The sequence below is a fragment of the Trichechus manatus genome, unplaced genomic scaffold, assembly GCF_000243295.1.
Source record: "Trichechus manatus latirostris isolate Lorelei unplaced genomic scaffold, TriManLat1.0 scaffold00004, whole genome shotgun sequence".
NCBI classification, from domain to species: Eukaryota; Metazoa; Chordata; class Mammalia; order Sirenia; family Trichechidae; genus Trichechus; species Trichechus manatus.
The window spans coordinates 25944613-25968290 of NW_004443940.1; the positions used below are offsets into that span (position 1 = coordinate 25944613).

The window sequence follows — 23678 nt, forward strand, 5'->3', positions numbered from 1 at the left end:
GCAAACCACTTGGTCATAACGGCAAATAGAAGACAGGGGTTGAGAATCTGGGATTCTAAGCTTAGCTGAACCATTCCTATGACTTTAAGTTCACATAGGGCTCAAGCTTACTCTGTAAAATGGAGACAACAGTATCTACTTAGGCTCACAAGATACTTTTCAGACCCAAGAGAAACACAATAATGTAGTGTTTAAGCGTGGGGTTTACAAATAGTGGAGCTTAACTAATAAAGAATGTCTGCTTTGAGTACTGTGTTCTTTTAAGATCTATCTATAGGGGATCAGTGTGACAACAGCAATTCAAAAGGTTAGATAGGAAGCTTGGGGGGGAGGAACAACTTAAAAAATGTACTTAATGTCACTGAATTGTACATGTAGAAAATTGTTGAATTGGTGTATGCTCTGCTGTGTATATTCTCCCAACAACAACAAAAATAAAATAAATTATTAAAAAAAGAGTATGGGGTTTGACGTTATACAGACGTAGGCTGAAGTCTTGCCACATCACTCGCTGTTGCTGTAACTGAGGTTCACTTAACCCTCAGCTTCCACTTCTATCAACTAGAGATAATAATAGTACCGATTGCTAGGAAAAGGACATCATGTTTGGTAGAGAGTCAGCGATAACAAGGGAAACCCTCAGTGAGGTGGACTGACACAAAATACCAACAATCTGATAGCATAGGACCAGGCAATGCTTTGTTCTGTTGAACATCAGGTCACCAGGAGTCAGATATGACTTGGCAGCAACTAACAACAGTGCTTAACTTACAAGGTTGTAAAAAAAAGCACTAAGTACACTGAGTAAACTCTCAAGCTACAACATAACTAAAGCCCTCTATACAATGCAACAAGCTCTATAAATGTAAGGTGGCTTTATGCCTTCTAGGGGTTCCTGCATTCATTCACCCAGAAGTTACTGAATGCTTACAATGTACCACACACTCTTCCAAGGCACCTGGGGTTCCTTGGTAAGCAAGACAGACTCGGTGTCTCTCATAATTCAAGCCCTCCTCAGAGACACCTCCCCTGACCATCTCCTTTAAGCCCCTCCTTCCCAGAGGTCATTTGGGATATAACCTATAGCGTTACTTTCTGAATGGCACTTACGCACTACTGAGATTACCTATTCAATTATTTATTGTCCAGCAGACCCCATTATGTATCCGTACTGGTTATTTAGGCTTCAGCCATCTGGTTGAATGGGAAGCTCAAGGAAAAGGCAGACTGGTGATTCAAGGTTAACATACGTCTGTCCCGTCCACCCTTCTGCCAACTAACCAGTTTAGCCAGCCACAGTCATATAGCTTTAAAAAACTGCCAATCTCACTATGCAATATAAATCTTAAATGGAGGAAATCTGATTTCTTGAACTCAATTCAAAATACATACATACATGCATAAATAAGCAGATCAGTAACACAAGTCTAACATTTTACCTCTATCATATTAACTTTAAATTTCAGAAAAATAAATTTGTGTACATATGTATAAGAAAAACCAAAAAGCCACTGCCGTAGAGTTGATTCCAACTCATAGCGACCCTATAGAACAGAGTAGAACTGCCCCATAGGGTTTCCAAGGCTATAAACCTTTACAGAAGCAGACTGCCCCATCTTTCTCCTGTGGAGTAGCTGGTGGATTTGAACTGCTGACCTTCCGGTTAGTGGCCGAGTACTTTAACAACTGCGCCACCAGGGCTCCTTACATGTGTATACAGACATCCCTAAATATAGGTGTCTAAGAGCAAAGAGTCGGTTTAGAGAGTATGCAGCTGGGAAAAAAAAAATTGAGACTATATGAAAAAAAAGTGTCACCCTGACCTTGATTTTCAACACACAATCTGAATTAATATAATCTACTTCACTACAGTTCTGTTCAGGAGCCCTGGTGGCAAAACTGTAAAGCACTCAGCTGCTAACAGAAAGGCTGGGGGTTCAAACCCACCCAGTGGCTCTTCAGGAGGAAGACCTGGTGACCTGCTCCCGTAAAGATTACGGACTAGGAGTTCCAGCAAAATGGCGCTCTAGGCAGAAGCACCACACTGTCCCTCCACAGCAAAGATCTGAAAAACTAAGCCGAACAGAGAATATAACAATCCTGAAACCCTAAAACATCAAATGAAGAGATAAAGAACTCAGCCAAGCACCAAATGGAGTGAGAAAACTGACAGAGAACGGAGAGCGAGGAGAGATTCATGCAGAGGTCCCCTACCAGCTAACGCAGCGCGGATCCACCATCTTGGACTCCTATCGGAGACAAGCAAACAGGGGTTACGAGAAAGCAGCCTCACGGAGCTTCCAGCGGGAGACAAAAGAACCGATGAGAAAACCGAGATGAAGCTAAGGAATTTAGCCAAGTCCACTCATCTAGTAAATGGACGATGTACAGTAGAAATCCAGAAGACAAGGCACTAAAAGAAAAATGAAGGCTTGGAAGCTGGAATTTTGTTTGAATTCTTGCTCCATGTGTGACCTTTGGCCACGCCTCTTAAAATCTCATGGCCTCAGTTTCCTCATCTATAAATAATTGCAAAACATCCACCAAAGTGCCTACCTTATACATACTGAGTCCTCAATGAATGTTAGTCTACTTTGTCTTCTATCTCTTCTTCCAAATGAAAACCTTTCAAATGTGTTCTGAATTCTCTGAGTTTTTCCTTTTACAGATTAATTGCTCTCTGCTTTTTTGTCAGTTCCTCACATGGCATGCTGTCCTCTCTCAGTGATGCCCCACATGACACATTACTTCTTTCAGAAATGATGGCACTGAACATGCTGTGTACTCCTGCCCGTGATTCTGGCCTCCTTCTTTATCCAAAGACTAATGATTCTAAAGGAGGTGACTCTAGTCCAGCACCCTTGCTTCTTCCCCCAGGGCAGAAGCCTCCTCGACTACAGGAATCCAGGGAAGAAAAGTAGGAGTAAGCTCTGCAATGAGGCATGAATGCAATTTCTACAAACTAGAAAACTGTATTAAAATCCAGAATGTGTCATTTACCAGTTTTGCATCTGTAAGCAAGTCACTTCACTCCAAGCCTCATTCTCTTCATCTGTATAATGGGGGTTACAATACTTACATTTTGTGTCTATTCTGAGGATTAAATGAGAAAAAATCTATAAACTAATACTTAGAAGTTTCCAAGCCACCTAGTAGAGGCTCAGAAAATGGTAGTTATTATGATGATGATGATTATTTAGTACACTGATACTGCATTCTCATCTGTCTCTTACCAGTGGGATAACAACACCAGCTTGGATTACAAATAAGATCATATTTCTTTTTATTATTCTCAGATTCCCAGGCAGAGGTCATCCCTCTTCCACCTCCGCACTCTCGGAGCACTAGACCCGATGTTGACTTGTGGCAATTATCACTTTTCATATTTGCATCTACATCTGTATTTGTATCCCTATCTGTGTTGTGTCTATGTCTGTATCTATGCCTACTCTACATCTAGATTTCTCAACCTCAGTGCTATTGACTTTTTAGAACAGATAATTTTTTTGTTGGGGGGGGGGTGCCATTCTGTGCTATGGAGCATCCTGGCCTCTACATACTAGATGCCAGTAGAACACCCACCAGTTGTGACAACCAAAAATGTCTCTATCCACTGTCAAATGTCCTCTGGAGAGCAAAACTGTAAAAACTGCAAATCCTCTCCCTGTACACCACTACTAGCCCCGAGGAGAACCTATGATCTAAGTTTATATCTATATTTCTATCTACATTTGAGCTGAAGAGTCAATTTGATTGAACTTCATTTATGTTACACATAAGACTTGATAACATGTTATCTCTTTTATTGCTCACAATGATCCTGAGGAGCATTATTACCACCAATTTAGATAGTGGAAGCTACAACTCAAAGAGATAAAAAAAAAAAAAAAAAAAACTCACGCCAAAATATACTACCGTGTGTACACATTTCATTGCAATATGTTACCTGAAAACTTTGTAAGGACAAGACCCCTATTTCTTTCACCTTTCTACTTCTCATAGAGCCTAAGGTATAGCAGTTGTATAATAATAATAATAAAAATAATTGATGAATCAAAAAAAAAAAGAAAAGATTACAGCCTAGAAAACCCTATGGGGGCAGTTCTACTCTGTCACATGGGGTTGACGGGTTGAAAATCGAACTCAACGGCACCTAACAACATCAAGATGGTTCTGTAGGATTTTTTTCTTTATAACATCTCATGACTTTAGGATTAAAAAAAAATGCCATCAACCAATTAATACGGAAACTCACTCAAACATAGGTTTCTCGTAGATGTGGTAGGTAGAATAATGTGTCCCCCCACCCCACCCCGAGATGTCCACATCCTAATCCCTGGAACCTGTGTTATGTGGCAAAGGGCAATTAAGGTTACAGATGGAATTAAAGTTGCTAATCAGCTCACTTTGAGATGGGGAGATTATCCTGATTATCCAGGTGGGCTCAGTGTTATCAAATGGGGCCTGGTAAGTGCGAGAAGGAAGCAGAGGGAGTAAGACTGAAAGATGCTATGCTGCTGGCTTTTGAAGACGCAGGAGGGGGCCACACACCGAGGCTGCGCCAGCCTGCAGAAGCTAGAGGTGGGAGGGAAACAAGGTTCTTCCTGAAAGCCTCCAGACGGAAGGAACACACCCGGCTAACACTGTGATTTTAGCCCAGGGAGACCCATGCTAGACGTCTGACCTCCAGAACCGTACGGAAATAAATTTGTGTTGCTTTAAGGCACTCGGTTTCTGGTGACTTGCTACAGCAGCAGAGAACACTAATAGGGCAGTCCAAAGAAAGGGACTACTTTCTACGTTTCCCCCCACTTATTATAATGCTCCCCCACCCACTTATTGTATATCTGCAAATATCTAAAAATGGCACATTTGCATTAAGGAGACTTACTCCTCAGGAAAGAGTCTCAGAAGCAACTAAAATACCCAATAAATTCTTATTAAAATTTCAAGTTGTGCTGTTGTAGATAAAAGACTTGCCAGATGCCGACTAATTTGACAGGAGTTGGCAGGAAACTGTGGTACCCTGCGGGACAACAGAAAGGCCAGTCGGTGGCTTTCCACAAGCAATGTCACTAATTACAGCTACTCTGCTTCCCCTTTAACTAGGACACAATATGGAATCTAGTGGCTGTTCCAACTCTCAATAAGTTAATTAAGCTGTAACGAGAATCAAGGTCTTACTACTTTTCTAAGACACCAAAAGACACAACATGTAAAACAGAAAATAAGCCGTAGAGCTGGGTTCAACAAGCCTTTTTTGCATACAGTAGAGATGCCAGTACAAGGTGCCATCCGAATGGTAGAGGGATACGTGGTTACAGTATGAGCAACTAACATTTACCTTCCAACTCATAGCGACCCTACACAGGACAGAGTAGAACTGCCCCATAGCGGTTATTTAGCGCTCGTTAAATCTTTATAGCAACCCTATGAAATAGGTATTATCTATAGATATATTTTATAAATGATGAAACTGGGGCTTAGAGATATTAAACAACTTGTCCAAGGTCACAAAGCTAGAAAGTAGTTGAGCTGGGATTCCAGCCCACTAGAACTGTCTTATCACAACAGCCGTGGAAAAGGGGCCTGCTCCCCAAACAGGAGAGAGGAAACCTGCACTCTTTAACTCTTTGTTTTGGAATCAAGACTTAGCCTTTGGACCACTCTCAGCCTTCTTCTTTATTATTCTCTACTGTCTGCTGCTATTAGTTGGTAGCAGAATTTTGCTGCAGGGTTAAAAATAAAAAAGAAATTCCAAGCGGAAGGTCAACCAATACACCAAACCCAATGCCACTGAGTTCATTCTTACTCATAGTGACCCTACATAGGTTGAACTGCCCCATAGTGTTTCCAGGGCTGTAAATGTTTACAGAAGCAGACTGCCACATCTTTCTCCAGCAGAGCGCCCAGTGGGTTCGAACCGCTGACCTTGGAGTGCTTAACCACTGTGCCCCCAGTGCTCGTTAAGGGCAAGGCAGATACTGATAAATAAGAACTGAATTTCAATTTCATTTTGATAAACTGGTACATGAAAATACCAGGGAAACACAGCAGTATCTCTCCACCTTCCAGGTATGTTTTGGTAAAGGGCTTGTTTTGTTTTTTAGCATTTTACTGAAGAAGGCTGAGAATGGTCAAAAAGGCATACATTTCCAGATTCCAAAACAAAGGGTTGAAATGTGCAGGTTCTCCCTCTCCTGTTTGGGGAGCAGTCCCCTTCTGCATTGCTGTTTTTGGAGCCCACTTACACCCTCGCTGCAACCACAGCTGCTCCTACTACACCCGGCTGAATGTTACAGGGTGGAGGCTTGGTTATCACTAAGACCTCAGTAACCTCGGACCCATGGGTTATTTTGCAGAGAGTCTTTTTATAATCTGTTTTCTAATTTTATTGGATAATGGTAAAAGACTGTGGCCTGTTCAAGTCTCTACTCCTCTGAATTTGTCAAAGTTTTTGTGGCCACCTATGTGATCCATCTCTGTGAATATTCTTGTTCAGAAGGCAAGGGTTTGAAATCTGGCCTTGGCACTAACCACTGGGTGACCTTGGGGAAAGTGGCTCAACCTCTTTCCGACTTTCATTTCCGTGTTTGTAGATGGGGTCAGAGTTTCTGAGGAGAGTAAATGAGACAATCCATAGAAAGTATTTAGCACAGTACCTGATAGCTGGCCCATGCTCAATAAATGTTAGCCATTATTGTCTTAATCACATCCATATAATGCCAAATCACACCACTCACTGGACTTGAATGTAGCCTTTACACGGATTCCAAAATATTCGCACTAGATTATTATCATTTAAAAATAGAAAATTTACAATAACAAAAGATGTGCTAATGTTCAAAGTGAAGAGGAAGTGAAGCATTTACTGATGAAGCTCAAAGACCACAGCCTTCAGTACAGATTACACGTCAACATAAAGACAACAAAAAGCCTCACAACTGGACCAATAAGCAACATCAAGATAAACGGAGGAAAGATTTGAAGTTGTCAAGAATTTCATTTTACTTGGATCCACAATCAACGCCCATGGAAGCAGCAGTCAAGAAATCAAAAGATGCACAGCATTGGGTAAATCTGCTGCAAAAGACCTCTTTAAAGTGTTGAAAAGCAAAGATGTCACTTTGAAGACTAGGGCGTGCCTGACCCAAGCCATGGTGTTTTCAATCACTTCATATGCACGCGAAAGCTGGACAATGAATAAGGAAGACCGAAGAAAAACTGATGACTTTGAATTGCAGTGTTGGCTAAGAATATTGAATATACCACGGACTGCTAAAAGAACGAACAAATCTGTCTTGGAAGAAGTACAACCAGAGTGCTCCTTGGAAGCGAGGATGGATCATGGACAAGGAGGGATCAGTCCCTGGAGAAGGACACACCATGCTTAGTAGAGGGCCAGCGAAAAAGAGAAAGATCCTTGAAAACATGGATTGACAACAGTGGCTGCGACAATGGGCTCAAGCATAACAACGATTGTGAGGATGGTGCAGGACGGGCAGTGTTTTGTTCTGTTGTACACAGGGTCACTATGAGTCAGAACTGACTCGACGGCACCTAACAATAACAACAACGATGTTCAAAGGCAGGGCCATAAAATTTCATGCCTCAGTATTGTAAACCCTACTAGGAAGTTTTACAAAGAGACTCCAATGGATCTTGGGTACAGCCCAAGTCCATTCTTCTGAATGATGATGATATTTTTCATCAACCCTTCACTGCTGGAGAACTGGCCGCGAATTAGCAGACACTGCTAATGCTGCCACTGTGGCTAATACTGACAATATCAGCTTGTATTTTGATAGTGATTTTCAGCCTAGCGGGTATTTTCATGTGTCCATAACATCTACCAGAATACATTTCACAGACAAGGCGGTGGAACTACATTATCATCAAAACATAAAGTATTTGTTGATGTTTATTCCAGAGAACCAGGCAGTGAAAAAAGACACTTAAGTATGTACTTCCCTCCCCTTTTGCTGCCTGCTCTCCTGTCTTCCCTCCTGGCCCTCCCAGACTCCCAGCCCTGGAGCCTGTCCGGCTCATCCACCTCCCACTGCTGGCTGCGCTGGCTTTCATTCCCAGAGCTCTGTCTCTAGGGCAGAAGGCAACACTGGGAAGTGAACCTGTCTTTCCAGGCACCCACTGGAAAGATCCCCATGACCCCAGATCAGGATTTGACAGTTTAAATACCGACGCATAGTGGTCCTACAGGACAGAGTAGAACTGCCCCATAGGGTTTCCAAGCAGCGGCTGGTGGATTCAAACTGCCAACCTTTGGTTAGCAGCCAAGCGCTTAACCACTGCGCCACCAGGGCTCCAAATAGAGATTACAATTAGCACTATTCAGCAGAAGTTCAAGCATACAATACCCCATATAATTTATAAAGTGACCCTTCTTTTATACTGGAACCTCAGTGGGATTTGTTAGGGGCTGAGAATTTTTAATAAAAAGAAGATTTTATGCCTAGTAATGAATCTAATGTTTCCCACTGCCTACGCCTTTTTAAGTGAATTAAAAATAAAAAAACAAACACAAACCAAACCCGTTGCTGTCAAGTCGATTCCGACTCATAGCGACCCTACAGGACAGAGCAGAACTGCCCCATAGGGTTTCCAAGGAGTGGACAGTGGATTCAAACTGCCAACCTTTGGTGAGCAGTCAAGCACTTAACCACTGAGCCACCAGAGCTCCTTGTAAGCGAATATCTACCATTAATTCATCCCTACTGCCAGGATCAGGCTCCCCCCAAATTAAACCACATAAGAAAAATACCTTAAAACGCGAATTTATCAACCAGTTGTCGGGAGTTAGTCTCATTTTACTATGTGAAGCGCTGGGACATAGGCAGCATTCTAAAAGACCAGAGGACGAGTCAACACAACTCATCGTGTCTGGGAAAGTTTACCGAAGAAATATAATTGGTGACATGGCTGCTGTAGCTAGAATCTGGAAACTGCTATTTTACACATAACCTACCACTCACTCATGACTGAGTATACATGGTGCTAACCTTTCTAAGTGTCTTCATGGTGTCTTCAACATTTCTCACACTGGGAGGAGGAACGTGATGAACCTTCAATGATGCCCAAGAACCGTTATGCTTGAGAATCACTGACGATTTAGTATGTTAAATTTTATTATACGATGTTAATTGTAAAATAAATGGAATTCCAAATAATTGCACTAGACTCTGAATTGACACTGCCTTATCAAAATGGAAGGCACCATAGTAATGGGGTGATAGGAAACATACTAACAATGGAAAAATACCCATATGAAAATGAACATCGATGACTGGTTAAATATGACCCTCTTAAAACGCAACAGACTGTGAAGCACTTTCAGATAATGCATACCAAATGCTCCCAAAGTAGACAAACAGGAATCGGTCACTATTTTTAGGGGTTTACTAGGACTTGCTATTTTTTTCCCTACAACGATAATAGTTGTAACTTACATAAGTTAAACATCCATTTCATCAACATATCAAAATATAAATGTCATGAGCATCCACAGTTCTAAAAATGAATTCAGCTACATTAATCAATACTTGACCTCTTTCCTTCCTATCTTCTTCTTCACGACTCCCTGCCTCTGGAATTTTGAAGCACACAAGGTTGAAACAAGAAGCACAGCGATTTAGAACAACACGCTTCGTATTCTCTGGGTCTCATAATGTTCAAATATGACTAAGTTGCCAAAATCATTTTAGTTCTTCAGCTTTACAAGGCTTATGCCCACATTCCTAAGCAGCAAACCTGTTTTAGATTTTCCTATTTAATGGGAGAGGGAATTCTAGAAAGCCTCCTGGTCCCTTGCCTTGGTGGACAGGGACCCTCACTCACCTTGTTCAGCATGCTCCCAATATATGGGTGAACTGGGCCTATTTTGGGTTTAGTCAGTACACAGATACCTCCACAAATGGATTTGGGAAGACAAATGCTAAGATTCATTTATTACAAACATGATTCTTTTAAAGAAAACTTTCATATCATTCAAGAAAACAGAATGATGACATAAAGGTTTTTAGCACCAGGGGTTCATTTTTTTAAAAATAAACTTTATTTCTCAGAAAATTTTAGACTTATAAAAAATTGGGAAGCTAGTATAAAGAGTTCCCATATATAGTCAAGTTCCCTCATTATTAACATCTTACACTGGTATGGTACATTTGATACAATTACTGAAACTATATTGCTACATTATTATTAACTGAAGTCCATCCTTCATTCAGATTTCCTCCGTTTTTACCTGTGTCCTCTTTCTGTCCCAGGATCCCACCCAGGAGACCACATTACAGTTACTCATCATGTCTCCTCAGGATCCTCTTTGTGTGACAGTTTTTCAGACCTCCCTTATGTTTTGGATGACTTCGACACCTTTGAGGAGTACCGGTCAGGTATTTTGTAGAATGTCCCTCATCTGGAGCTTGTATGACGTTTTCTTTATCAAACATTAGACTGGGGCTATGTGTTATTGGCAGGAAAACCAGAGAGTAAAGTGTCATTCTCATCACTATCAAGTCACAGGTGCATGCTATCAACATGACTTATCACAGTTGAGGTTGACCTGGATCACCTGGCTGAGGTAGTATGTGTCAGAGCTGTCCACTGTAAAGTTACCTTTTTATCCTCTTTTCATACTGTACTCTTTGGAAGGAAGTCATGACACGCAGACCACACCTAAAGAGTGGGGAGTTATGCTTCACCTCCTGGAGGGCAGAGTGTCTACATAAATTGTTTTAATTCTGCACAGGAGACCTGTCTCTTCTCCACCCCTGCTCTATCCTTACACTCCAGGCTTATACACCCAATTGCCTACTGAGTACCTCCTTCTGGATGTCTAAGCTACATTTCAAACAAAATGTGTCCAAAACAGAACTCTACACAAATAAAACTCTTGTGCCCCTATGGTTTCCTTTTCTTAGTAAATGGCACATTAGACAACCAACGTTCACCCAGTTGCTCAGGTTAAAGATCTTAGTGTTATCCCTCAGATTCTTCTCGCTCAGTAAACCCTGGGGTTCACCTTCAAAATGTCTCCAGCCCAACTATTTCTCTTTCCCCTCCACTACCCCACCGTGGTCCCAGCCAGCATCACCTTCTTGCCTGGACTACTATAACTGTCTCCTAATTGCTCTCTCGGCTTCCACACCCTGCTCCTACTGCCAGTGTATGTGCCTTAGAGCAGCAGCCTGTGTGATACTTTGAAGGTAACTGGTGTCACTCCTCTGCCCAAGCTCCACCATGGCTCTCCATCACACTAGAATCAAATCCAAAGCCTTTACCATGGCCTAAAATAAGCTGGCCCTGGGCTCCTTCTCCAATCTCATGGCCCACTGCTACTGCCCCGTGATGTTCCTCAGACAAACTCCTGTCTTGGGGCCTTTGCATTTGTTCCTTCTGTCTGGAATGCTCTTCTTCCAGAGCTCTGCACAACCTGTCCCCTCACGTTATACAGGCTTCTGTTCAATTGTTACCTCCCTTGCTCCTCTCTTTTTCACCGCCCAACCCTGACCAAAGCCAATTCTCCCAAGCCACTGCTGCAGCACCTTATCTGAAATAGCCGTCACCTTACCCTTTAACCTCTCACCCTGTTTTCTTTTTTCCATGTCACTATCAATACTTCATGCACATTTTTATTTATTTATTATCAATTGTTTCTCACTGGATGTAACTCTTCACAGACAAGGACTCTGTGCACTAAAAAAGAGGCATGGTGAGCAAAATCCCATCTTCATTTCTAACTGCCAGGTAGGGATCGGCATGGATCCAGTTCCCACCTGGAAATGGATGCAGTCCTCACCTTCCACTTCTCCATCCACATCGCCAGCTGCCTGAGCAGCACACTCTCCCTCCAACCTCTAGCCACCCAGAGCTGGATCGCAGCTCGCAAGTTAGAAAGACTGTCTAATTGCTGTCCATGCAGCCCTTCTCTGATCCCAGCCATCCCACATCAGGTGAGAACACGTAAGTCAGAAGGACTCTGTCCTTCAGACTGCCAGAGAGGCAAACACCAGCCCCTGCTGACTCACTGCTCCCATGGATGCATTAATACCTTGGAACAGCTCATAGAAATCACAGAGAAGATCTACACTTATAGTTACCCATTCATTATAACCAGAAAGGATACAATCCAACTGACACACAAGGCACAGTCTGGGAGGGGTCCAGGCATGAGGCTGGAAAGCGTGTGCTCTCACCAATCCAGTAAGCCTTCTATAGGCTTCGTTGCACAGTCATGATCAATTGAATCAATGAATATGCGTTACTGATTGCATCATGTCCCTCTTCCTTCCTGAGGTGGTTTGTGTAGTCCCAACTCATTTGCATATATTCTCAGCAGCTGTCAGGGATTACACACTGTGATGGTTAATGTTACGTGCCAACTTGGCTAGGCTATGATTCCCAGTGGTATGGCGGACACTATGTAATCACCTTCCATTTTGTGATCTGATGTGAACAGCCAATCAGTTGAAAGGGGTGTTTCCAGTGGCCTGCCTCCAGTATATAAGTGGATGTTCTAGCAAACCTTGCTGTCTTTCCTGACCCTGATCTCTTCTCATGGCCTGACCTCTGGTTCTTGGGACATAAGCCTGCTACCTGAGTTGTAGACTCTTCATGTCCTAACCCCCAGAACCTCATGAGCCAGCAGAGGCCGCCAACCTGCCACCTAACCCATGGATTTGGGACTTGCCAGCCTCCACAACTGCATGAGCCATTTCCTTGAAGTAAATTTCTTTCTATATATGTATCTATATACACTTTGATGTTTTGTTCCTATAGAGAACCCAGACTAAGACATTCATGTATCTACTCAAAAATATTTGAATGAGTGAATGAATGAATGGCCAGACTATGCTCTTTATAAGTACCTGTTGATGGCCTTCACCACCATATTCAACCAAGAGTATAAGATGCCCATAGGCTACTGCATCCTATACTGAAGTCCTAATTTGCAACTGGATTCAAATTTAAGATGCTTCATTTACAACAATCCCATCTTTTTATATATTCATTGTTATTCTACACAATAGGGGTCTTTTACAATATGATGGAGGCTATAAAAGAATCCCCACTGAAAGTTTAAATTTTATACCATTCAGCTACTTTGAGCAAAAGGGTGAAAATACATGGAATACACATAAATATTCGTGAAATGCAGATCAATAATGAGTGCATCTTCTCTTTCTAGCAAGTGATTAGTGCAGCAACAGATATATGAAAGATAAAAGTTAGTAAAGCTCATTAATTACTGAGAAGGCATAGCCTAAAGACTAGATTATATATATTTGATAAAAATAATTTAAGTACTTTAAAAACAAATCAGTGGTTACAAAATCTGTATTTATCTTTATCAACCCAAAAATTTAATTTAAAAATAGGATGCTGAATGCTGAGACAATACACAATGCATATGGCTCTCTCGCAGCAGAGCTATGAGAATACAAGATTCTCTTGTTATGTAAAAATCTTAAAGTTTATAAATATTGGTATCTGTCATCCGTGCAGTAAAAGATTCGTGTTGTAGTTAAACAAAAAGTCTGGCTTAACAGTAAATTCCATGTGGGAATTACCCATTTTCATAGATCAAAATATGATCAAATGTAAAGAAACTGTTGCAAGCAGCACATGTAATGACAAAGGACTGGTATCCAAAATTTATTAAAAAAACTCCTCCAATTCAATAAGAAAAAGACAACAACTCGATTGGAAAATGAGCAAAAAAACAAGTCATTTCACAGATGGGCAGCACAAATGGTGAATAACATTAAAAAAAAGCTCAACCTCATTCATAATCTGAGATCACAATAATACGATTTTACACTAAATGGATAACATTTTAAGTTCAATAATGTGTTAGGAAGGCTATGGATCAGTGGGAACCCTCGTATTCTGCTGGAGAGGATAAGATGGAAATTATCCCGTAAAGCTGAATATTGACACAATCTACAATCCAGCAATTTCACTCCTAGTTACCACAGATGGTAGTGAACTTGCACACTTGTGCATAAAGGGACTCGAACGACAATGCTCAGAACAGCATTGCCTGCTAAGAAAAAAAAAATCTACAGGAGAAGGGATAAATCGGTGGTCTAGTCACACAATTGTCTCTCCCCACAATCACACAGACAGCTCTTAGAAACCATGTTGAGAGCAGGACAAAGAAGTCAGAGGACTACACAGCACATGGTTCCATTTTTACAAAGTCAGAATCAAGCAAAACAATGTTGTTTAGGTTTACCTACGCATTTATCTTCAAAATGAATGGGAAGAAACTAAGGGAAATAAATGAGTAAATAAATAAATGATGACGGAGAGATCAATCTTCCCAGCAGAAGAATTCTAAATAAATTATGTTGATACTCTGACTCAGGGAGGTGAAGTGTAACTTCCCACCCCTTAAGCGTGGACTGCACATAAGTGACTTCCTTCCAAAGAGAACAGCCTGAGAAGAGGAAAAAAAGAGTAACCTTTCAATGGACAAACCTGACCCACATGACCTCAGCTGAGTGATCATGGTCAACCTCAGCTGGGATTAGTCGCGCTGAAAACAGGTGTCCTCGGTATCACGTGATGAGAATGATACTTCATGTCTGTGGTCTTCCTGCCAAAACCCCATAACCCCAGTCTACACAGGACAGAAACATTCTACGAAATGCCTGACTGGTAGCACTCTTCAAAACCGTCAAGGTGACTAAAAACAAGGAAAGTCTGAGAAAGCGTCACGGCCACGAGGAGCCTAAGGAGACATGATGAATAAACACAATGTGGTCTCCCAGATGGGATCTTGGGGCAGGAAAAGGACATCAGGTAAAAACGAAGGAGTCCTTGTAAAGTGAGGGCTTTAGTTAACAATAATGGATCTACAATATAGGTTCAATAATCATTAACAAATGTACTATAATAATGTAAGGTGTTAACGATGGGGAACCTGGGGGCAGAGCATACGGGAACTCTGTACAATCGTCTCAATTTTTCGGTAAATTTGAAACTGTTCTAAAGTTAAAAAAAAAAAGAAAAAAAGCAAGGAACGACAAACAGGAGATTTGTTACTTCTAGGGCGAGGAGGCAATGGGATGGCACGAGGTGGACACTAGTTTCACAGTCTTGACGATGCTCCAATTTTGAAGTCTGGAGGTTGGTACATGGATTATTGATCATTATGCCCTGTAACTACACAGATGACAGCTACACAGTTCGTACCTATCGAACACCACAAACACAATCTTAACAATGAAGCACAGAGGTCGTGCAAAAAGATGAGCATTTGGAGTTGCTATTTTACTAGCTAGCATGTGCTAGACTTCCCCTAGCTGTCAGTTGGCATGGCTTTGCCCGAAGCTCTGCGCTCAACTGCCACCCGGACTTCTGCCATCCGTGGTCAGGCACCCCAAATAAGGCATTAAGCTTATTTGGGTTCAGCTGACATGTAACCCCTATTTTTAGAAACGTCTAAGGCTCAGAGAGATGAGTGGATGAACCTATACCTAGACCTACAGTTTATATCAAAGGAGCCCTGGTGGCGCAGTTGGTTAAGCACTCGGCTGCTAATTGAAAGGTTGGTGGTTCAAACCCAACAGCTGCTCTGTGGAAGAAAGGTGTAGCAGTCTGCTTCCGAAAAGATTTACAGCCTTGGAAACCCCACGGGGCAGTTCTACTCTGTCCTATAGGGACAGATATAGTTCTATAGCTATAAGCTATGATACAGTTTATATCAGTAGATGACAATTCAGGAAGTAGCCTCTATCCTCCTGTGGGTGCAGGCGAGAAGAGGAACGAACGATGGCACTTTACTGTATGGGGCATGTTCTAATTTACTCACAGCTCACAAGTGCAGGATCTTATTTTATTCCCACAACAGCCCTAAGGGAAAGTATCGTTTCTGCCAATTTATAAGCAAGGACACTAAGGCTACACAGGCAGGTGACCTGCTCAACATGCCAGAGCCGATCAAGCACAAGCTGAGATCCTGCCTCTTCTGACTCCGAGGTTAGTACTCGTGTGTAAATCCACGCCAACAGGTATTTCATTGGCAGTAGCTGGCATGATCTGCAGAGCCTTCTGCTGTTTGCAGCCTTGTTTCTTAGGTTTAAGAGTCAAAACAAAGTATTAATCTACCAATCAGATTCTTAAATACTGCACTCCACATTGGTGCGTCTGTGTGTATTTAGTCCTGCAGCTTTAAGTTAACTGTAGTCTTCTTCTGGTCAGTGCACACCGTTTATGTTTTATATTCATTGGATCAGCATTAGCTAGTTGCAGGGTGAGTTACCATAGATTATATATGCACACCAGAACAAAAAGTAGGGCTACACCCAACTAGAAAACAGGAAATTAGTGGACAAGAAAACATATTCTACAGCAACCTTGACACGAGTCCAATTCTTCCTCCATTCTTTTTTTTTTTTAATGTCTTACTCATCAACTTTCATTGGGCAAATCTGCTGCAAAAGACTTCTTTAAAGTGTTAAAGAGATGTCACTTTAAGGACTAAGGTGCACCTGACCCAAGCCATGGTGTTTTCAATCGCCTCATATGTATGTGAAAGCTGGACAGTGAATAAGGAAGACCGAAGAATTGATATCTTTGAAATATGGTGTTGGGGAAGAGTACTGAATATACCATGGGCTTCTAGAAGAACAAACCAATGTGTCCTGGAAGAAGTACAGCCAGAATGCTCCTTAGAAGCAAGGATGGCAAAACTTTGTCTCACATACTTCGGACATGTTATCAAGAAGGACCAGTCCCCGGAGAAGGACATCATGCTTGGTAAAGTAGAGGGTCATTGAAAAAGAGGAAGACCCTCGTTGAGACAGATTGACACAGTGGTTGCAACAATGGGCTCAAGCATAACAACGATCATGTGGATGGCACAGGACTGGGCAGAGTTTTGTTCTGTTGTACATAGTGCCGCCATGAGCTGGAATTGACTCGATGGCACCTAACAACAACAACTACTCATCAATTGCTACACAAACTTAGAAATTTCTTTAATCCCAAACTACAAGCAATTTTCAAAAGAGGAAATGAGTAGATCTTTTAAAATTTCATTTAAAATTTTTTTTTAAAATTACGATTATAGAATCATAGGAAGTTCCAAAGATAGTACAAAGAGGTCCATGTATCCCTCATCGAGTTTCCCCTGATGGGTACATCTTATGAAACTATAGTACAGCATCAAAACCAGGAAACTGACATTGGTTCAGTGTGTGTGCATAGTTCTGTCATTTTATTGTATGTATGGATTCATGTAACCTCCACCACAATCAGGATACTGAACTTCACCACCACCAAGATTTCCCTTGTCCTAACATGCCCAAGGGGACACAGTAGATTAGGCTGGGACCCCACCCCAGGTGGGCTGGCTCCGCAGCTTGGTTTGCCTCAGCTACAGGGAACTATAAAAAGGGAATGAACATTTAGTCAGTCGGCAGTCATGGCAAAGATCCTTTTCCTAGTTCGCTTTATCTCACAGAATTCAATTTTTCTAGCCACACCCTCAACCCCAAATCTATTATGTCTCTCAAGTGTGCCAGGATAAGATGGGGAAAGAGGAAAATTCTTCAGAGGAAAGGACACTTACTTGGCTGGCATTTAGCATTGAAAAGGAGGGGTACACCTGTGGGAGCAAACCAGGAATGGGCCAAACACAGGGGTCCTAGGACTGCTCAAAGGAGCTCAGAACCCTTTACCAAGTAACCCATTTGGAATCTTGTTCTAATTGGGAATAAGCCATTTCTGGCTTACTAGTTATGTTTTTGCAGAAAAAAAAAAAAATGGCTGAATGAGATATTCTATATATTGGCATCTTTACAATTTTCCATTATTTAGATAGTCAAATATGATAGGTCTCTCCACTAACATGTACATAAATGGATAATATAACTTGACCCAATGGCAAGTATCCAAGTTGCATCCAACATACCTAAGGGGACAGAGTTGGCCCTCATGGGGTATGCCGTCTCAGTGACCTGGAACATCCTAACATCCAGCTCTATAGTAATAAAGGACATAATTCAATCATCCCGTTAATCCGAAGATACTCCAGGATCTTGTGGTGCTAGGGGTGCCGAATGTGACCATCAAGACAGTACAATGTAAGGGACTGTGAAATCTGATGATTAGAAGATTCTGGCTGTGTAAGGGAGTATATTAAAAATATTTTAGGGGTATAACGTGACCTGCAGCACAGAGGACTGGCTTTGTATATATTAACCTTTCACAAAGTTATAAAAAGATTTCACATCCCTTCTGTGCTTTGGGCAAAAAATAAAGGGTCCATAAAATATCCCTAAAAGAAGAGAAAATATTATTTCCCTTTCCTACAAGATAATATGGACTCTGTTATGCAGTTTCCCCACTGTCCCTGAATCACACTTTCTGGGAATCCACCGCCTCCCAAACCAGAGGTTTCCAAAGTAGAGTATGCAAGGTGTGGGGAGAAAAGTTTCTATTTCGCGTGTGTTTTACAGAGTCACAGTGTCCAGTGCTGCTTCCCATTTTTCAATTATATTTTATTAAGTTACTGTGCAGTAAGACCAGTCTCCCTCCAGGGTTAGCTCACTGTAAGGATCAAGGATCAGAATTGTCAATAAACACTGTAATTAGTCATAAAATGGGATTTCTGAAAATCTAACGAATTGTTTAAAAGTGTGAATACCTGAACACTTACAAATGTAGGACCTCAGAGTAGAGCACCCCTTTAACAAAGATCAATGAGGGCTTTAAGGAAAAATGGCCCACAACACAGAGGTATGAACTTGGCCACAAACATGAGTGAAGACATGTTTGGCAGAACTCACCTTTCCTCCCGCTTCTTAGCGTATCTATGCTCCTGACTCCCAAGCTAGTCTGTTACCTCTCCAGCTAGCAGAGGTTATAAATCCCAGGGTCGAAGTTAGCAGTTCCCAAGCTGGCTGATTAAAATCTTTAAGACAGAGGATTTCAAGCACAAGTTAAAAAGGCTGTGGAATCTAACCGCCAGGAAAGTATGACCGACATTTTACAGAATTGTCTTAAAAATGAGCTCTCAGGTTCTAAGACGTGGGAATTTTAAGGCGGCCTATAGCCAGCTTTTCCCACAAAAAAGGGACCCCACCAAGACCCAGGCTAGAGGAAAGAGGACTCCTTCTCAGGTTCCTAGAATCCATGGTGTTCCCGAGCTCTTTCAACCCGGGCAAGATGTGTCCCTCTTGGTCTCTGTCAATACCCAGAGCTACAACAAAAACTGTGTAAAACATCAGCTGCATATGTCCCTGAACTCCCTAATCAAAACAAGTCTGACTGGTGGGGAAGCTGTCTCATATCTGTTGAGATTCTCACTTATTCACTCCTCAAGTGTGTAATGAGCGTAAAAGTAGAAAACTGGATTCTAGGAAAACGTGGGGGGTGGGTGTGTATGAGTGAGAGAGAGAAGAGGGAAAGAGCACGTATGAAATAAACAACACCAACTAAAAACAAAACCCAAGGTGGAAGGCTGGCAGCAGAAAACACAAGCCTATTGAGAAAAACTGCTAAAAACGCCGACGGCCAGAACTCCCCGTGTCTTTGGGCGGGGTGGGGGGGCAAGCTAACTAGTCACTAAGGAGAGGCACCCACTCAGGTCTCCAAGCCCCACCTGCCACAGCCACCGGAGTTGACTCTTGGCGTTGATGCTGGCTCCGGGCTATTTCTGATTGTGACTTGTTCAGACGTCGGCCTCGCATAGGTGGCCAAATGGGGAGACCGTAGAGCAAGGGCTTTTGGTCAGACTCAAAAAGAAAGATCATCCTTACTTCCACACAGTTAAACTCAAATCCCATCAGTTAACTTCCAAATGTCAATGTTATTGTTGGCCAAGTGCAATTGCTTTGAAAGGCAGGCTGAAAAGGTCTACTTCATTTCACATGGTCTCCCTCTATGTTCACAGACCTGGCAGGTGAATACAGTTATGAATATATGAAAACTCTCAAAGGTAGGACCTCAGAGTAGAATATCCCTTTAGCAAAGATCAATGAGGGCCTCAAGAAAAATGCAAGTTTCAAAATGGCCCGCAACACAGGGCTATGAACTTGGGCACAAACATGGGTGCAGGCACATCTGGCACTCACCTTTCCTCTCCCTTCTTAACATTATCTATGTCCCCTCCTCCCCAGCAAGACACTGTGGTTTATTATTTTCCATTTCAAAACCTGCGTTCTGTTAATATTTTGCTCCTTAACGTAGTACCAAAAATTCTCCCCCTTAAACCTTGATCTTTTATGGTCTGATTTATGTATCATGTTTTTATAACCATTTCAGCATGATGGAGCCAATACTGTTTCCAAAGAAAACACTTACAATGTTATAATAGAAGTCAAGAGGTAAAGCAATTCTGTTAGGCAGGACTCTCAAACTTAAAATGCTTTTGAAAAAACAACTCAATTAAAATATGAGCAAAAGATCTGAACAGACACCTCACCAAAGAAGACAGACAAACAGATGACAACCATCTGCACGACCACAGTAAGAGCTCAACATCACACGACACACGGGCCTTCTCGGCAGCATTCTGTAATTGCGAAAGCCTGGAAACACGAAGGCCTGTGAGCTCAGGACTGGATAGTTAAGGTACATCTATGCAACGAAATATTATTCAGTCATTAGAAAGGAAGGAGGCAGTTTATATGTGGAATTACCACCTAAGAATTAGGAAGGAAAAAAAAAAGCAAGATGCTACTGTTTAGGTGAAATGAAAAAAATTACAGTATACGCGTAAGTACTTTTACGATCATACATTAGTTTTGCAAGAATACACACAAAAACATAAAATTTGGTTCCTTCTGGTGGTGGAGGCTGGGAGACTTTGAATGGTTTGAATTTGATCTTTTTGCTTTTTTTTTTTTTAACGTGTATGTGTTGACTTTTCAAAAAATAAACTTAAAAAATTTTCTAAAAAAAGCTTTTGCTCTCTATAGTGAGGCACACGATTTACACAAGAAGGAAAAGGTGAGAGATCCACCACCAACCCTCGCTGGAGTGTTCCAAGACTTCCAGATGTTCTGTAGACACTCATACAGACCCCAGAGAGCAGCAGGGCGGGCCGTAAAGCAATTCTCATACTGGTGCAGCAATTTATTTTTAATTGCCCACTTAAGCCCCAGTTTGCCAAAAGCCTACACCCCCTACCCTGCAACAGGCGCACAGCAGGAATATATTCTTTGCTTTTTGGGAGGAAGGAGGTCAAGAAAAAACACTCTCCCGCCCGGTCCTAATTCTGGATTCTCAACTGCAGCTATGCCCTCCTTGAAAGCACTGTGTGGCCTGTTCCTTTAATATTGCTTCCTCACGTCCACATGCTGTCTCTGCACACCAGGCCTGGTCAGGGAGTCTTAAAGTCAAACAAAGCGCTGCACTGTGACTGGGAAGCAGGCTACCAGGAACTGTCGTGGTATCTGTGAGCGAGCATTCAGGCTCGGGGCATGGACCACCCTTTAACAGCTGTGCGGAATGAGGCGCGTAAATAACCTCTCCCGGTTAATTTCCTTTTCCTATAAAATAGGGGGCAGGGGGAGGGGGGGAAATCATTTCCACATCACGTGGTTTTAAATAGAGTTAATGAAAATTTATACAAAAATTCCTCGGTACACTCTACGGTACAATTTAGAGAACAGTTGCAGGATGGCTGAAGTTTTATGTATTTGCCTCTACAATCTGTCAGAGGCAGAAAAGAAGGCAGTGGAAGGCTGGGGATTTGTTCTTTTTTAATTTTTATGTTTTTAATTTGCTTCTCCAGCTTTCTGGGAAGTCATACTACTATAGCATTTTAGGTGAGATAAAAAGAGAAAACGGCTGGACTCAACTTTGATAATCCCCTCAATGATCAGAAAATGATGGTTTCACTGACTGTATGCAGAAATGTTAAATCATGGTTTTTATGACGCGTCACTCTGTAAAAAGGTGCTGTGGGATGTGTGACAGGGACCACAAAGACCACTCTGGCACACAGCAAATGGCTATTACTGACTAGCAACTCTTCCCTCTTACAGGTAACTTCAGGTTTGTTCATAAGCTGGGAATCAACAACACAAGGCAACTCTAAACACTGTCCCAAGACAGGTCACGTGGAGATCGGAAGGCCTGCGTCTTCGCCTCAGCTCAGCCCCTAACTAAACTGCTAAATTGATCTTGGGGACCTTCACAAGGTAGCGAGGCCCTTCCGGGGGATTTGAGTTACCGTCTCCTACCTGCCCAAGCCCTCCCAAAGCCTTCCTTCAAGCTTTCCTTATGTTTCCAAAATGCATCCTCTTCTACACCATGTGTAGTGGCCAGAGATTGCTCGAGAAAAATAAAATACAGTAATTTATGGTACAGTAACGGTGAGCAGAGACTCTGAAGTCAGGAAGGTGTGGGCTCATAACCTGCTCCGTCACTCACTAGCACTGGGCTTTGGCCAAGCTATGAAATCTCTCAGAGCCTCACGTGGTCCCTGGTTCAAGATAAGCCTTCAGACAGCAGGGTCATTACTACGTTATTAGCACAGAACGTCAGAGACGGCAACATGGAGGAGCAGAAAGAACATGGGCTTCGAAGCAGCAGACTTTAGATAAAATATTGTTCTGCATGTACAGCTCTGTGACTCTGAATAATCTGCTTAACTTCTTCTGAGGTGCGATGCCCATGTGTAAAATGAGGATAATAATATCCGCATGTTAGACCGGAGATAATACATGAGAGGTGGCAAGCCCTGGACCAGGCACCTAGCCAGTGTTCAGTAGATGATCGCTGGATCCACAGCCTGCATCACCAGGTTTTAACTGTGGCAGAATCAATGTTACAATATTTCTCAGTAACTGTCAACACTTACTGGGCAATTATTTAACCAATTATCAGATTCCAGCCACTATCAGGAGTCCCTAGGTGGTGCAAACCATTAAGCACTCGGCTACTAACCGAAAGGCTGGTAGTTTGAACACACCCAGAGGCACTCCGAAAGAAAGGACTGGTAATCTGCTTCCCAAAGATCACAGCCATTGAAAACCCTACGGAGCACAATTCTACTCTGACACACATGGAGTCGCCGTAAGTCAGAATCAATTTGACAGCAACTGGTTTGGTCTGGCTTTGGTTTAGGCGCCATAAAATGACAATTAGGATGCAGCCGGAAACACCAAAGGCTGTATCACCCCGCAATACCCTCCATACCCTGTCAGGAAGAAGCAATTGGGGCCACGCTACAAAAGCCTTACTCTGGATCCCCAGGGTCCTTGTGAAAAGGTTAGCGGCAGTAAGGGGACCTAGATGGTCACCTCTATTTTGGCAGAAGCCCAAGGAAAGTTACTTCCGGGTACCAGAGAACCTCCAGGTCTACCCCTCACAGCAGAGCTATAACCCTCAAAACTTAATGACAGAGAAATGGGCCTCGTACGTAAAAAATCTTTCTACATAATCCCTGTGGACGCAAAGTGAGTTACCAGCAGTGTCCAAAATGCCAAAAAAGCTCGGATAATGTAAAAGTGAGAAGCAATATTTACGGCAATTTTTTTAAGTATATAAACTCTGGGAAAACTGTGTAATATAAATTGAGGCTAATATGAAGATAAGTAGTAAAAACTTCCTTTCCAGGTCATGGAAGCCCCATAGACACATCCAAACTCCCTGAGGGACTGAACTGCTGGGCGGAGGGCTCTGGGGACCATGGTCTCGGGGAA

The 23678-nt window shown here is 42.3% G+C and overlaps 1 protein-coding gene across 3 annotated transcripts in view; it reads right to left on the minus strand.

The window, feature by feature from the left end:
- The window catches only part of NCK2 (NCK adaptor protein 2), a 183692-nt gene that overhangs the window by 60207 nt on the left and 99807 nt on the right, over window positions 1-23678 (minus strand). The gene's annotated exons all lie outside the window — the stretch shown is intronic.